Here is a 16,734-nt window from a genome sequence, read left to right on the forward strand (position 1 = left end):
AATGTTTTCAAGGTGCACCCGTGCTTCAGCATGTATCGGCACTTCCTTTTTATTGCCAAATAATATTCCATTGTATGGATATAACACATTTAATTTTTCCATTTATCAGCTGATGGAATTTGGGCCGTTTCCACTTTTTAGATGTTATGAATAATGCTACTGTGAACATTTGTAGGCCAGTTTCATACGGACATATGTTCTCATTTATGTTGGGTTTTATACCTAAAAAGGGAATTGCTGGATCATATGGCAACTCAGTGTTTTAGCCTTTTGAGAAACTGCCAGATTGTTTTCCTAAGTGGCTGCATCATTTTACATTCCCTCTAGCAATGTATGAGGGTTCCAAATTCTGTACTTCCTCATCAACACTTGTTATTAGCTGTCTTTTTTATTCTAGCCATTTTAGTGGGTATGAAGTGGTATCTCATTGTGATTTTTACTGCCATTTTCCTGAAGGTTAATGATATTGTGCATCTTTTCATATGCTTATTGACCATTTATATATCTTCTTTGGACAAATTTCTATTCAGATCTTTTGCCCATTTTTTAAATGTTTATTTATTTACTTATTTTGAGAGGGAGAGAGCAGGGGAGGAGCAAAGAGAGAGGGAGAGATAGAATCCTAAGCAGGTTCTGCACTGTCAGCATAGAGCCCAACGCGGGGCTCAAACTCACAAACCATGAGATCATGACCTGAGCTGAAATCAAGAGTCAGATGCTTAACATACTGAGCCACCCAGGTGCCCCATGTTTTGCCCATTTTTAAATTGGTTTGTCTTCTTATTATTGAATTGTAAAAATTCTTAATGTATTCTAGATACAAACCTCATGTCAGATACATGATTTACAAATATTTTCTCCCATTCTGTAAATTTCTTGTTGGTGTCCCTTGAAACACAGTTTTTTAATTTTGATAAAGTCAAATTTATCTATGCTTTCTTTTGTTGCTTGTGCTTTTGGTGTCATATCTAACCAACTGTTGACTAATCTAAAGTCGCAAAGATTTATACCTATGCTTTCTGCTAAAGTTTTAGAGTTTTAGATCTTACATTTTGATCTTTGCTCCATTTTGTGTTAATTTTCATATTTGAGAGGAGGTAAAGGTCCAACTTTCTTTTTTGCATATAATATTCAGTTATCCCAAACCATTTGTTGAAAAGACTGTTCTTTCCCCATTGGATTATCTTGGAACCCTTGACAAAAATCAATTGACCCTAAGTATGAGGATGTATGAGTTTTTAAAATACCCCTTTTCTGAGATCTATAATTTCTTTTCTAAGGAGATATGCAATAGGTCATATCTCAGATTTCTATGACTCTTTTACATCAGAAGGTTTGCACTAAAAACTACCTGGGAGGTGCCTGGCTGGCTCAGTTGGTGGAGCATGTGACTCTGGATCCTGGCATTCTGAGTTTAAGCCCCATGTTGGGTGTAGAGATTACTTAAAAATAAAATCTCTTTAAAAAGAAAGAAAGAAACTACTTTAACAATTGTTTTCGCTCCCCTAGAGCTATTTAGAAAAGTCTACTTGCAGCTAAAACATTCTTTCTCTTTAGAGGCATTTTACCCAGACAGGAAACAGAGATCTTTTAAACCTGGAAACTGAGGACACACTAAGGATCTTATTTTCTCCTTTTTGTCCTCGTTTTTCTTATATCCAGAAGAGTAATATTAACCATTTACAAAATTCATGGAGATTGATCATCTCTCTAGTGTTTGGGGCCAGAATATATTTCTTGGCTCAAAGATCTCTTCCCCACACTTTTTTTTAAATGTTTATTTGTGTGTGTGTGTGTGTGTGTGTGTGTGTGTGTGTGTGTGTGTGAGAGAGAGAGAGAGAGAGAGAGAGAGAGAGAGAGCAGGGTAGGGGCAGAGAGAGAGAGAGGGAGACACAGAACTCGAAGTAGGTTCCAGGCTCCATGCTGTCAGCACAGAGCCCAATGTGGGGCTTGAACTCATGACCTGAGCCAAAGTCAGATGCTCAACCAACTGAGCCACCCAGGCGTCCCTTTCCCACACTTTCATATGTTGGAAGAAATTAAACATGGGCCTCTACTCTCCTACGTGAACAACTAGAGTTGTTTCCTCCAATGAGACAGGGTTTGGGATGAGAACATTTTTGGATTGAGATGGTTTTCTTAAACCCAGTTAGCTTCAATTCTAGGCTTATGTTATTGTTTACTGTATTTTGTTCCCATTTATACTGATGAATAATGGATTGAATTGTTTTCTATCATTTATATCATAAATATTTCCTCTAGGTTTGAGTACTGTGAAGTTCTCCTTTAAACTTGCTCAGGGATTAAACTTGGCGATGATTTAAGGTAATTAATTCATATGTCAGTGGTTAGCAAGGTCCAGTAATTAAAGTCTACTTCAGAGTAAGTTATTAACTCTCCAATAAAAAAAAAAAAAGTACTTTATCAACTTATCAGTTTTAGCTATTTATTCTAGTTGACAGATGAAATAGGGAAGTTATTGACTGTACATAATCACCTTGTACTTTTACCACTTAACAGTAGGGTCAAATGGAAGTCTAGGTTGTTCAAGGTCCTCGTTTAAATCTAGAATAAACCAGTTCAGGTTGATGGGGATGGAAGAGGGTGCCCTTGGATCTTGTTTCCTTTGCAATACTGTCTCCTTAAATTTTGCAAAGTCCATTTTTGCTCTGTTCAATTCCTCAAACTTCTAAAATAAAAACAGCCTAGACCAAGGATTTCATATTGAGATGTGAGATATTAAGTTTCCTTACTGTTTACATTTTTTTTTACAGTTTTAACTATAATCTCCATGCTGTGCATTGTATCCCCATGACTAATTTATTTTATAACTGGAAGTTTGTACCTTTTGACTCCTTTTTATAATACTTTTTAAAATCCTCATATAATCTTTTTAAAAACTATTAAGTGCTATGTCAATTGTATCTTAATTTTTCAACAGGTAAATTTTTTTTTAAAAAGTTAACCCTTAGATGCTCTCCTTATGAACAAGGCAGAGGAAAAACTCTAGTTCAGTGTAAATGCCTAAGACACAACAGGAACAGGCTTTTTATCTGCAGACGTAAACTAGTCACGAGTTTCCCTCTCACAATAGCAAGTTTCCTTTTATTCTGCTTTGTTTCTTGGCCTGACATCTGGTTGTAGTTACACAATTTGAGGGCGCCCCATATGTGCCCTTTGCTCTCCCCTGGTTGGCTTGTGATGAACAACTACCAAGGTCAGTCCAGGTCTGACTACTACTCTTTCATGTAGTCGGCATAACTGTAGTAGTGGTTCCTAAGCCTAGCTGATCATCAGAATTTCCTGGGGTGGTTTTTAAAGAGTCTTCAGGCTTTGCTGCAAAGGTACTGAATCTGGAACTTTAGGGTAGAGCTGGTGAATCTGTATGTTTCAAACCTTACCAAGGTGATACTGATATTCAACCAAGTTTGGGATACAGTCCAGGATTCTCTCCAGGAGGTTGGAGGTCCCATGGGTTTGGCCTCTGAGAGGTAGCCATCTATTTCCCAGAAGATTCTAAAATGATCAGGGATGCCTACTTAATGACTATCTCCTACTTTGTCAAAGAGTCCTGTGTTCCTTCTCTGTCCACTCTCACTTCCCTCAGACTGTCCTTGTGACTTATTTGCTCCTTCAAGCTGCCTGGTAGTGGCATTAGTGGAAATAAGATAATAAACTTTCGTCCTGATAAATCTGCCATGGACTTTTGGCCCCGCCTCTTGTGAACACCATTTGCCTCATCTGTGAAATGAAGATAATATCATCTTCTCAAGGATGTTATGAAGACCAAAAGAATATATTTACATACCACCTAGAACATAGTGCACCTTGCGTTATGCATTATTATTTGTTTCATTTTACTTGTCCCCCTCTATGAATATGGTGGCTTAATGAAGCTTGCTCATTAGTTTTCCCTGATTGTAGCCCCCTAGATTGCCCTAAGCAGTATTTCTCAAAGTAAGGGACACAGACTAGCTGCATCTGAATAGGAGGGAGAGAGGACAGAAAGTTACTCTTATGCAACTCTAACTTTCTGCACTTTATTTATTCATTTATTTTTGAGGGGAGGGGCAGAGGGAAGAGGAGAGAGAATCCCAAGCAGGCTCTGTGCTGACAATGGGACTTGACGACGTGGGGCTCCATTTCATGACTGCAACCTGAGCCAAAATTGAGAGTTGGATGCTTAACCAACTGAGCTGCCTCAGTGCCCCTAACTTTCAGCTCTTTAAAATTTTTTATTGCAGTATAACACACACTTAGAAAATTATTTTTTTCAAAAAATTTTTTTAATGTTTATTTATTTCTGAGACATAGAGAGACAGAGCATGAGCAGGGGAGGGGCAGAGAGAAAAAGGGAGACACAGAATCCAAAGCAGGCTCCAGGCTCTGAGCTGTCAGCACAGAGCCCGACGTGGGGCTCGAACTAACAAACCGTGAGACCATGACCTGAACCGAAGTCGGTCGCTCAACCGACTGAGCCGCCCAGACGCCCCTAGAAAATTATTTTTATTACAAGTGAACAGCTCAGCAACTTTTCATAAGCTGAACACACCCATGTAACCAGCACCCAGATCAAGAAACAGAACATTACCAGCACCCCAGAAACCCTCCTCCACACATGAACTTTAAGAACCACTGTTAGAAAAGCCCAGCAATGCAGCCCTCTTTACCACAGTCCCACCTTTCTCTCGTGGACCCAATCTGCATGCTGTGTGAGCCCTTCCCAATCTGAGAGGCTGGGCCTGTGGCCTCACATGCCCCCTTACTAGTAATGTGACTTTCTTTGTAAGAAGGGTCACAAAGGGTGTTTCCATCATTTATATTCCTAGCATACACCCTAAACTGTTTAAAGTAAATGAATTCAGATCCTGGCCAACAAGGAGTGGAGATCAGTCATTGCCTGAAAGCATCAGCTTATTACAACACTCCAGCATTTTCTCACGGAAGGGTGAATGAGGTGGATTCTAGCGTAATTACCTTTGTGTAATTGAAAACTAAATCACTGATGACTGCATAGTTTAAATATCCATTTAAATACTTTCATTTTATTGCACTTATTTTTTGCAGGACATGCTACCACCAAATAGGCTATTAATTTTTCTAGGGAATTAAAATCTGAATGGGTACATTAAAAACAAGCACAGCTCAAATAGATGCCTCTTTTTCCAGAGATCATTAGTTTTTCTTTTTATTTAATCCAGCTTTTCAAATAATGTATTGGACCAGGACCTGTAATAATACAGGTCTTGCCCAAAAGAGATCACATTTTGTATGTAATATGATTTAGGCAAGATTTTAAATAGCAGGACAAAAATCTGGGGTGTCTTTGCCTATACAGTATCTTCTCAAATACTCACATGCACACAAATTACATGGGGGTCTTATTAAAATGCAGATTCTTATTTGGTGGGGCTTCAGGCCTGAGATTCCGCATTTCTAACAAGCTCCCAGATGGTGCTGATGCTGCTGGTCTGAGGACTACACTCTGAGTCACAAGAGTATTCAGAATAAGCACTGACTAGAAGCCTGAATACATATCTGAGCTTCAGTTTCCTAGTATATACAGACTATTTCTAAGGTCCCTTCTAAATGTATGAATCCACAATTAAATAATCCGTCTTTGCCTGTTAGCTAATTTTTCTTTAGACTCCTGATTCTCATTGTTTATAAGTGGTTATGTTGGATATTGTTCTGTATTGGAAAGCCAGAAAAACACTCTTGCTTAAGGTTGACAGGTTTTATTTTTCAACCTTCTACAAGTCTGTATCAATCCATGGAAAATTTTGGCTAGCAGTAACTTACTATAGACCAGAACCTAAACTTGAGTCAGCAGTGTAAGACTTTGGTCCGATAAGCAAGAATGAACCTGAGAGTATAACCAAAAGAAAGGGACAGCTAGTTCCAGTTCAAGGTGATGACATAAGAAGATCCTGAACCCACCTCTTCCCAGGGACACACCAAATCTACAGCTGTATATGGAAAAATTGGCAGAGCAACCCCTTCACATCAGGCAAACAAGAGGGAAACCACATCAAAGGGGGTTAGGAAAGGCTGAAACACAATCTTGCCATAAACCCCATCCCTGCTATAGCAACCCACAACTGGGAGTGAACTAAAACCCAGAGCTTCTCCCTGAGGAGCAAAGAGTTCAAACCCCACAAGAGGCACTCCGACCTTTTAGACGGCACCTGAGAGATGAGCGTCCAAAACACCTGGCTTTGAAGACCACTGGGGTTCATGCTCAGGAGGCCCATGGATCTGTGGTAAACTAAGAAACATCTATTAAAGGCCCTACATGCAGGCTTCCCTTCCCAGGGCCCATGGCAGAAACAGCCCGTTAAAAAGGGCCCAGACTTTATGTGAAAGAGACTTATTTCCTAATTTTAAAGCACTGGTCTAAGGGACAGGGGCCTTCTGGGTTACTCTCCATGGTTGGAGGCAAGTGCCATCTTGCACGCTCTCCCTCTACCTTGCTAAAACCAGTGGTGCCATCTTTTTTTTTTTTCTTTCCTTTTTTTTTTCTATTTCTTTTTTATTTTCTTTGCTTGCCCTTTTTTTGGCAGGTGCCATCTTTGCATTTTCCATCTGCCCTGCTCCAACCAGTGAGCACCACTTGGCACTCTCCCTCTGCCATTCTCCAGAGTGCCAGTATCTCCCAGCAGGGAGATACTACATACATCTGATGCCCCAGTTTTTATATCCAGTGACCTGGTTTTTGCAGCTACCACCCAGGGGACACCCTTTGATTGTCTGGATCTAGATGCCAGGGGGGCTTACATTCCTGGGTCTCACAAGGAAAATTAGAGGTCAATATCCCTGATGGACATAAATGCAAAAATCTTCATGAAAATATTAACAAATTAAATTCAACAATACATTAAAAGGATCATACACCATGATCAAGTGGGATTTATTCCAGGATACAAGGATGGTTTAACATCCCAAAATCAATCAGCAAGATACATTACATTTAAAAAATGAAGGAGAAGAAACAGACACTTTTTGTTTTATTTTTTTGAACGTTTATTCATTTTTTGAGAGAGAGACAGAAAGAGAATAAGTGGGGGACGGGCAGAGAGAGAGGGAGGCACAGAATCTGAAGCAAGCTGCTGGCTCTGAGATGTTGGCACAGAATCCAACATGGGGCTCGAACAGTGAGGTCGTGATCTGAGCCTAAGTCAGATGCTTAACTGACTGAGCCACCCAGGTGCCCAAGAAGAAATAGACTCTTAATTATAGAGAACCAGAGGGGAGGTGGGTGGGGGGATGTGTTAAATAGGTGATGGGGATTAAAGAGCATGTTTGCGATGAACACCAGATGTTATATGGAAGTAATGAATTACTATATTATACACCTGAAACTAATATTACACTGTGTGTTAACTAACTGGAATTTAAATAAAACCTTTTTTTAAAATGAAGGGAAAAATCATATGATCATGTCAATATATGCAGAAAAGCATTTGGCAAAATTCAGCATCCATTTGTGATAAAAATTCTAAAAAAAATCTCAGTAAAGTGAGTATAAAGGAATATCCCTCAACATGATAAACATCATACATGGCAAGCCCACAGCTAACATCATATTCACCAGTGAAAAGAGGAAAGTTTTTTTTCTAAGATCAGGAACAATACAAGAATGCCCATTCTCACCACTTTCATTCAACATAGTACTGGAAATCCTCACCAGAGTAATTAGTCAAGAAGAAGAAAGGACATCCAAGTTGGAAAGGAAGAGTAAAACCATCACTATTTGCAGAAGACATGATACTATATATAGAAAACCCTAAGATGCCACCAAAAAACCTGTTAGAGCTAATAAATGAAGTCATTGAAGTTTCAGGATACAAAATCAGTATCCAGAAATTTGTTGCATTTATGTACGCTAATAACAAAGTAACAGAAAGAGAAATTTAAAAAACAATCCCATTTACAATTGCATCAAAAAGAGGAAAACAATTAGGAATAAATTTAACCAAGGAGGTGAAGGACCTGTACACTGAAAACTGTAAGACACTGATGAAAGAAATTTAATAAGACACAAATAAATAGAAAGATATGCTATGCCTATGGATGAGAAGATTAATATTGTTAAAATGTCCATATTACCCAAAGCAATCTACAGATTCAATGCAATCCCTATCAAAATTCCAATGGCATTTTTCACAGAAATAGAACAAACAATTCTCCAATTTGTGTGGAAACACAAAAGACCCTGAATAGCCAAAGCAATCTTGAGATAGAAGAACACAGAGATGGGGGATATGAGAAGGGAAATAGGTGAAGGGAATCAAAAGGTACAGACTTCCAGCTATAAAATAAGTAAATCAGGGGGATATAATGTACAGCATTATCTATAGTTAATATTGTATTGCATATTTGAAATTTGCTAAGAGAGTAAATCTTGAAAGTTCTCATTACAAGAAAAAAAATCTGTAACTGTGTATGGTGACAGATGTTAACTAGAATTATTGTGGTGACACTTTCACAATATATACAACTAGTAAATCATTATACTGTATGCCTAAAACTAATATAGTGTATATAAATTATACTTCAATTTTTAAAAAAGAAAGAAAAAGAAAACAACAGCTCATTCTACCAGAATAGGCAGTCCTTATATGAATACTTAATTCAAATAGCCACCACTGGAAAGAGCTGCAGAATGTACAAAGAAAAGTTCAAAGAACTGGCATTATTTAGCTTGTGGAAAGGGGACAAAGGATACCTTAAGAATCATTTTCGAATGGCAGCATAAAGCAGCATATCAAGGCATCAGAATGGATTTAGGTTAGCTCTAAAGCAGATCTTATGGGGCGCCTGGGTGGCTCAATTAAGCGTCTGACTTCAGCTCAGGTAATGATCACATGATTCATAAATTTGAGCCCCACACTGGGCTCTCTGCTCTCAGCACAGAGCCTGCTTCGGATCCTCTGTCCCCCCTCTTTCTTACCCTCCCCCATTCACGCTCTTTCTCTTTCTCAAAAATAAACAAACACTTAAAAAAATAAAGCAGATCCTATGATAATGATGATCCTAGGTGGTAGGATTGCCAAGGAAATTTCGTTTTTCAAACATCTTTAAAACCAACCTGGACCCTACATTGCCTATCAGCTGTGTTATGAGTTCATGTATCAACAGGGGTTCGGCGCAGACACCACTCTAGGTATTGAATACAAGGAATTAGATGCTTACAAAACAGATAGGCTGGAAAAACAGAGGCTAAGAGGGCTGCCTTTCCGCTTCCAAGTCAGACCACACAGCAACAACCTAGATAGAGATCAGGAACCTATGGAGACCACACAGCTGGCATCATAGCCACTTCTCACCAATAGAATTGGTGTCACTGCAGAGGCGCAGAAAGTCTGATCATTGAAAATCACGCCTCATGTAGCATGCTCATCAAAAACTAACAAAGGAAAACTAACAGGCAGGGAAAATAGCTTCCATTTTGCTTTTACCTTCCAGTCTCACATCATTATACCTGATTGGCAAAATGTAAATTGTATACAGAATCCCATTAGCAGGGAAGTCTAAGAAACGTTGTTGGGGTTTTCTAAAGTCAATTTTTTAAAGTAGGCTCTACACCCAGCATGGAGTCCAACGTGGGACTTGAACTCACGACCCAGAGATCAAGACCTGAGCTGAGATCGAGAGTCAGACGCTTAACTGCCTGAGCTACCCAAGCACTCCTTCAAAGTCAATTTTTATTGAAGTATAACATAATTACAGAAAAATGCACAAATCACAATCAGGTACAGCTTGATGAATTTTTATAAAGCAGATGTACCCATGTAACTATAACCCAGATTGGACAACAGAAATCACTTACACACCAGAAAGCCTTCCTCATACTCGTTTCTGGGCATTATATTTCCAGAAGGTAGCTGCAATCTTGGTCTCTCACACCATAGAGCAATTTTGCCTGTTTTCGAGCCTTAGACAAAATGGGATGATGCAGTATGCACTCTTTTATGACTGGCTTTTTTCACTCAACATTATAATTGTGTGATTCATACATTGTATATAGTGATAGCATCTTCATTTTTATTGCTATATTGCATTCTTTTGGATAACTATAACATTGGTTGTACATTTTACTGCACATGGACATTTGGGTCATTTCTATTTGCGGATTATTACAAATAGTGTTGTTATGAACACTGGTGAATATATGTATACACTTAAGGTAGATATATAAGAGTGGGATTTCTGGGTTATGGGGGATGCGTATGTTTAGCTTGATTGGACACTGGCAAACAATTTTCCAAAGTGATAGATATGCCATATCCTCACCAAAACTTTGTGTTTTCTTCTTTTACATTTTAGCTATTCTGTTGAAAGTCTAATGCAATGTATTGAAATTGTATTGTGGTTTTGGTTTTTATTTTCTTGATGGCTAACAAGTGAAGCACCTTTTCATATGTTTATGGGCCATATGGGTGTCTTCTTCTATGAAATGCTTGTTTTTCACCCAATTTCTTATTGGCTTGTCTGACTTTTTCTTCTTCTTTGTAGTTCTTTATTCTAGGAGTCCTTTGTTGAACTCCTTTTGTCACTCCATGGCTTGTTTTTTCCATCCCTTCAGTAGTGTCTTTTGATGAAGACATTCATAATGTTGATGTAGTTCAGTTTACCAGATGTTTTCTTTTATGGATCATTTATTTTGTATGTATCCAATTTAAGAATCTTTGCTGACTCCAAGATCACTCTAGTATTTTCCTATGTGTTTTTGTGAAAACTTTATTGTTTTACTGTTCACATTTAGATTTACAATTCATCTGGTATTGATTTTTGTGTATGATGAAAAGGAAGGGGTGCCTGGGTGTCTCAGTCAGTTAAGTGTCCGACTCTTGATTTCAGCTCAGGTCATGATCTCATGGTTCATGAGATCAAGCCCCGCATTGGTTTCAGGGCCTGCTTGGAATCCTCTGTCTTCCTCTCTCTGCCCCGCCCCCTGCTGTCTCTCTCTCTCTCCCTCTCTCTCTCAAAATGAATAAATAAAACTTAAAAAAAAAAAGAAAGAAAAGTAAGAAATGTAGTTTTAAGCCTTCCATCTCCTGTAATATTGCAGAATGGGAATGGGTTATCTATGGAAGGTGGTGAAAATGAATGATGAGTGCCAAGAGACGATGTCTGACACAGTGAGCTGGTGAGTTTTTACACTGTAAAATAGGTATCTCCAGACTGTGAATTTTCCTGAACCTCTTTTCAAATGTGATCTTTTATGATAGTGATTTCCCACATTCCACCCTTCCCCAATGTTAGCGATCCACCTCAGGCAGTTGCTTTGCCTCTCCTTTCTTACCCCTCCTCTTGGAATGTCATTACTGTGGTCAGAGCACTGTGGTCTTTTTCAGAAATTGTAGCAAGACTTGATCTGCTTTCAAATAAATGAAAAGAAGACCAGAGTTAGACTTGGTGGGTAAATGTGAATGTCAGTATACTTGTAAAGAAATGTAGTTTTACTAGCCATTCTAAGAAAGTGTGGTCAAGTACAGGTCATTGTTCTAAATGGTTTGGGGACATGGAAACAACTTAAGAGTTCATGAACAGATGAATAGATAAAAAAAAAGTTGTGGTATAAATATACAATGGAATATTATTCAGCCATAAAAACTGAGAAATCCTACCATTTGTGACAGATACAGATGGACCTAGAGGGCATTATGCTAAGTGAAATAAGTCGGAGAAACAGGAAGCCTGGGTGGCTCAGTCAGTTAAGTGTGTGACTTCAGCTCAAGTCATGATATCATAGTTCGTGAGTTCCAGCCCCATGTCGGGCTCTGTGCTGACAGCTCAGAGCCTGGAGCCTGCTTCAGATTCTGTGTCTCCCTCTCTCCCTGCCCTCCTCCACTCACACTCTGTCTCTGTGTCTCTCAAAAATAAATAAAAACATCTATAAAAAAGTCAGAGAAAGACAAACACTGTATGATCTCACATGTACAATCTTTAAAAAAAAGGCCAGGGGGTGCCCGGGTGGCTCAGTTGGTTAAACATCCAGGTCTTGATTTTGGCTCAGGTCATGATCTCTCGGTTCATGGGATCAGGCCCCATATTGGGCTTTGCACAGACAGCACAGAGCCTGCTTGGGATTCTCTCTCTCCCTCTCTCCCTCTCTCTCTGCTCCTCCCCCACTTGTGTTCTCCCTCCCTCCTTCTCTCTCAAAATAAATAAATAAACATTAAAAAAAAAAAAAAAAAAAAGACCTCATAGAAAAAGAGATCAGAGGGGGCACCTGGGTGGCTCAGTTGGTTAAGTGTCCGACTTTGGCTCAGGTCATGGTCTTGCAGTTAGTGGGTTCCAGCCCCGCATCGGGCTCTGTGTTGACAGTTCAGAGCCTGGAGCCTGCTTTGGGTTCTGTGTCTCCCTCTCTCTCTGACCCTCCCTTGCTCTCTGTCTCTCTCTCTCTCAAAAATAAACATTAAAAAATTAAAAAAAAAAAAAAAAGAAAAGAAAAAGAGATCAGACTTGTGGTTACCAGAGGCAGAGAGGGAGGAGAGGGGAATTGGAGGAAGGTGGTCAAAAAGTAGAAACTTTCAGTTATAAGATCATAAGTACTAGGAATGTAATGTACAACATGATGACTATAGTTAACACCCTGTATGATGCATATAAAAGTTTTAAAGAGAGTAAATCTTAAGAGGACTCATCACAAGGAAAAAATATTTTTATTTTTATATTTTTGCTTTTTATTACATCTATATGAGATGATGAATGCTAACTAAACTTATTGTGTGATCATTTCACAATGTGTGTAAGTCTAACCATCACGCTGTACACCTTAAACAATGATGTATGTCAATTATATCTCAAAAATACTGAGAAAAAATAAATAAAAGACTTGAGGAAAAGTGGGTTCTCCTAAGTGGGTTAAACAAGCTCCTTAATGCTATTACCTCTCCCTGCTTATAGGCACAACCACTCTTGAAGTTTGTTTTTTCATGTAGAGCAATTGATGTCTCAATCTGATATACGGTATTATACAAAGGAGGTTTTAAAACCAGTTCCCTAGCTTTCGTACAGTCAGACTTCTCCCTGTGGGGTCCTTCTCTGGAAATTATGGGTGGCCACTAGAACAATAAAATATGTCTAACGCAAAATTCTCAATTACCTTGTGCCTGAATCCCTGCTCTTCCCTTTGACGTTTGTATATATCCTTTGTTCCCTAATAATATCAGGTGAAGTGGCTTGTGAAATACGACTCTTTTATTATTCAGCTCAACTTCTATTTCATGTCCTAATATCTCTGGACCATTAGGAAAATTAACACTGGTCATTTCAAAACACACTGAAATGGTCATTTCCAAACCAGACTACACAGTTTCAAGATCTTACATATTGCCGTGGCCCCTAGAATGGGATGGGTATCTTAGCTGGTGCTTAATTAGTTCACAATGATATGTCCAAGACTGATATATGTTGTAGGTGTCCCATGGCCCCTTTATGTCTAAGAAGCTTCTGTTGTTTCTGGGTCCCCTAGAGTTTTAACCAACTGTATAGATGCACCTGACAGCCATTCTAGGTTCTTCCAATTCCCATTTGCCAGGCACTCCTCTAATTACTCTATATGCATTGTCCTATTTAATCCTCATAATAATCTAATATGATAGTACCTATTTTTATTCACATTTTATAGATGAGGACTTTGAGGTTAGGTAATATGCTCAAAGCTCTCCTATCTCGTTAGGGGTAAATCTTTCTCTGTGGATTGATTCCCTTTACTCTTTTGTGTGAATTCTCATTAATAATTCATTTTTCCACTCTTGTTCTGCCTCTCAGATCTTAGAGAAACCCCTTGCTATCATTTCCACTTGCTTTCAAATTTATCTTTGCGAAGACCCAGCATAGCAAGACACGCTAGTCATCTTAGTTAATCTCCTTATTCAACTCACGAAGCAAGTATTTCTAGGCAGCAGCTATATGTTCAACATAAATTCTGATGACTAATGTGCAAAAGAAATACAAGAGTCCCTTTCATAGGAAATACAAATGTAATTTAATTTAATTAGAAAGAAACCTTAGCTCTTCAATCGTTAACTGTTAATTTGACACTTGGGACTCAAACTTACAAACAGCTATTGTTGTTTTTGATGGTTCTTTCTTCTGGGTCATGTCCCAGATGTAGCATAACTCTCTAATGCTCATTTGAGAGCTACTAAACCCCAAAGGGCCCACCTCCACCCACAGTCCTCCTCAGGGTCCAGTGGGTCTCAAGTCTCAATTTCCCATCTCTCTAATATGCTCAAGGTTTCCATAGGGATTAGAATGAGGATGAAATCTTTAAGAAATTCCAAGTGCCATTTTAGAGTCAATGTAGTTTTGATAGGTTTTAGGGATGACTCTGGAACCTAACCACTAAATATAAGCTCTTTATGGAAAAATAGGAACATATTCCCCCAAAACAAATTTGGAATCCAATCTGGTTACACTTCTTGATTATAAACCATGTTAAATTCTTCACATTTCTCAGATACCTTAAGTTGTAAACCTGGCCACTTTATTTTTTTAAATTGTTTTTTTTAATGTTTGTTTATTTTTGAGAGACAGAGAGACAGAGTGTGAGCAGGCGAGGGTTAGAGAAAGAGGGAGACAGAATCTGAAGCAGGCTCCAAGCTCTGAGCTGTCAGCACAGAGCCCAGTGCAGAGCTCAAACTCGTGAACTGTAACATCACAACCTGAGCTCAAGTTGGACACTTAATCTACTGAGTCACCCAGGTGCCCCTAAACCTGGCCACTTTAAAAGGAAACTTCTGATATTTTCTCTATTCTCAGACAGAAATAGATGTTTCATTCTGGACACCAATTCTCAACTTAAGCAAATTAGTGCTTCTAGCTACTTGAGGGAAAACAGAGCTCTCTGGTAGGAATCATTTAAGACTTTACAGAAGTGTTTTACAGAGTTCTAATTACACTTATTTATCTCAAAAGTAATCCCCAGTTAGCTGAATGTAAGGTGACCTACGGTGGAAACTAGTTTTACTGGAACATTTTATTCTGTATTTCTGTGACCATGAGTTTAGTCCTAGGGAAAGGAAACTCAGAACCATTTGCTTCTCTCCGTCATGTAGGTCTGGTTCAGGAGCCTGCTCAAATAGTCCATGATCCTGATGGAAAGCAGAATGTCAGGGCTTTATAAGAAGAAACATAAAATTCCTGATCCCAGAGAGTGATCAGTTCATCTTATTGCTTCCTCCTCAGATGAAGAACAATTTCAGTAAGATGAGATCCCTGAGCATAGAATCTGCAGGAAGGGGAGAGTACTGAAATGGAGGATAACCTTAAACTTTGTCCTGAGGAATTTTTAAGTCTCCATCCACCTCAGTTTTGTTATCTGTGAAAGGGGGTCTTGATACCTATTTAACAGGAATATTATAAGATCAAAAGAGTTATGTGAAACTCCTCTATGAAATTTAAAACAGTATAAACCACTACAGATTTTGAAAATTCATTTTTATATTTCCTTTGCTTTTTAACCTAGAAAATGCACTGATCAGCCATAATGACCCCATTACCTATTTTAAAAGCATTGCTAGACTTTGATGATGGTGGGATGATAGTAGCAATAGCAAGAAAAACAGAAAGAGGAGTATGAGTGGTGGGGTATGTGTGTGTGCTGTCCCCTGTGCTGGATTTTCTTTGTGTCGCAAGACTTTCTGTGAAAGCTGTCCTGTGTTCAAAGGGAAATGAACACAAATTAGATGGGCAATCTACTCAGCTATCAGAATTCACATTAATCTTACCACCAAAATAACTGTCCATTGCAAGTTCAGTTCACTTTTTTTTTTTTTTTTTTTTTGAAAAAAACAAGCTCTGGCTGGTTTTATTAAAGAAAAATTTTACAGGATTTACTTTCCACCAGACTGTTCTGGCATGCTTCTAATGATAATACAATCACCTGGATCAATGATAGCCAGTGTGCATACTCTGTAGTATTTCCCACATGTTGTGCCCAATTCAACATTATTCCTACTGTATTTGTGGCCAACATGGCATAATATTCTATTTCAGATTTCCTCAAGGCCGGGCAGTTGTTAGTGAGGATGACCAGTTTCGCTTTGCCATGTCTGACTATTCAGAGTCTGCTTGTACCCCAGCACATACTTTCCACTTTCCATAATGAATTGAAGCCTAGAGTTAATCACCTCCACTGACTTTTTGTCTTCTTGGTGGCCACCATCTTCCTGCTTTAGGTGTGGGATGGCCCCAACCGAGAGCAGCAGCCAAGATGGCTGGGAGTGAGAAAGGGTCATTATTATTTTCTGAAATAGCCATTTTTATTGCTAATAGTTGCATAGACTTGTGGAGATTTCATTTTGCTTTGTTAAATTGGTTAAGATATCTTAAATTAGCCGTTAGATAAGAGTTTACCTTAAGAATGCTGTTTTAAGAGATGAGATAAGTTCCAATCTGGAACCAAGAGTGACCTAGAACAGATACATCTTTCCAATTCCAATCCAATGGAACCCTTAGGCTGAATTCTACCTCTTAAAAAAAAAAAAAAAAAAAAAAAAAGGAGGGGATATAAAGGTGGAGAAAAGAAAGCTGATAAATCACTCCCTCCAGTTTTTGGAAGGAGGTAGATCATGCTTCCACTCCCACAAGGCTAGTGTTGGGAACTCCCCATTTTGGAAGATGAGGCAGATCTTGACATGAAAAAAGTTTGAAGTAGTGTCCCACCCTAGAAAATAAGCTAAATTAACTTCTTAGAGTACACAGTTAAGATGTAAAAAC

The 16,734-nt window shown here is 38.7% G+C and overlaps 1 pseudogene; it reads right to left on the reverse strand.

Annotated features, from left to right (window-relative positions):
• Positions 1 to 15,768: 15,768 nt before the first annotated feature.
• LOC128776885 (60S ribosomal protein L30-like) lies at positions 15,769 to 16,253 on the reverse strand (annotated as a pseudogene).
• Between the last annotated feature and the right edge of the window lie 481 nt (positions 16,254 to 16,734).

This window comes from Panthera pardus, unplaced genomic scaffold, assembly GCF_024362965.1.
Source record: "Panthera pardus isolate Hobbes unplaced genomic scaffold, ASM2436296v1 HiC_scaffold_10, whole genome shotgun sequence".
Taxonomy (NCBI): Eukaryota; Metazoa; Chordata; class Mammalia; order Carnivora; family Felidae; genus Panthera; species Panthera pardus.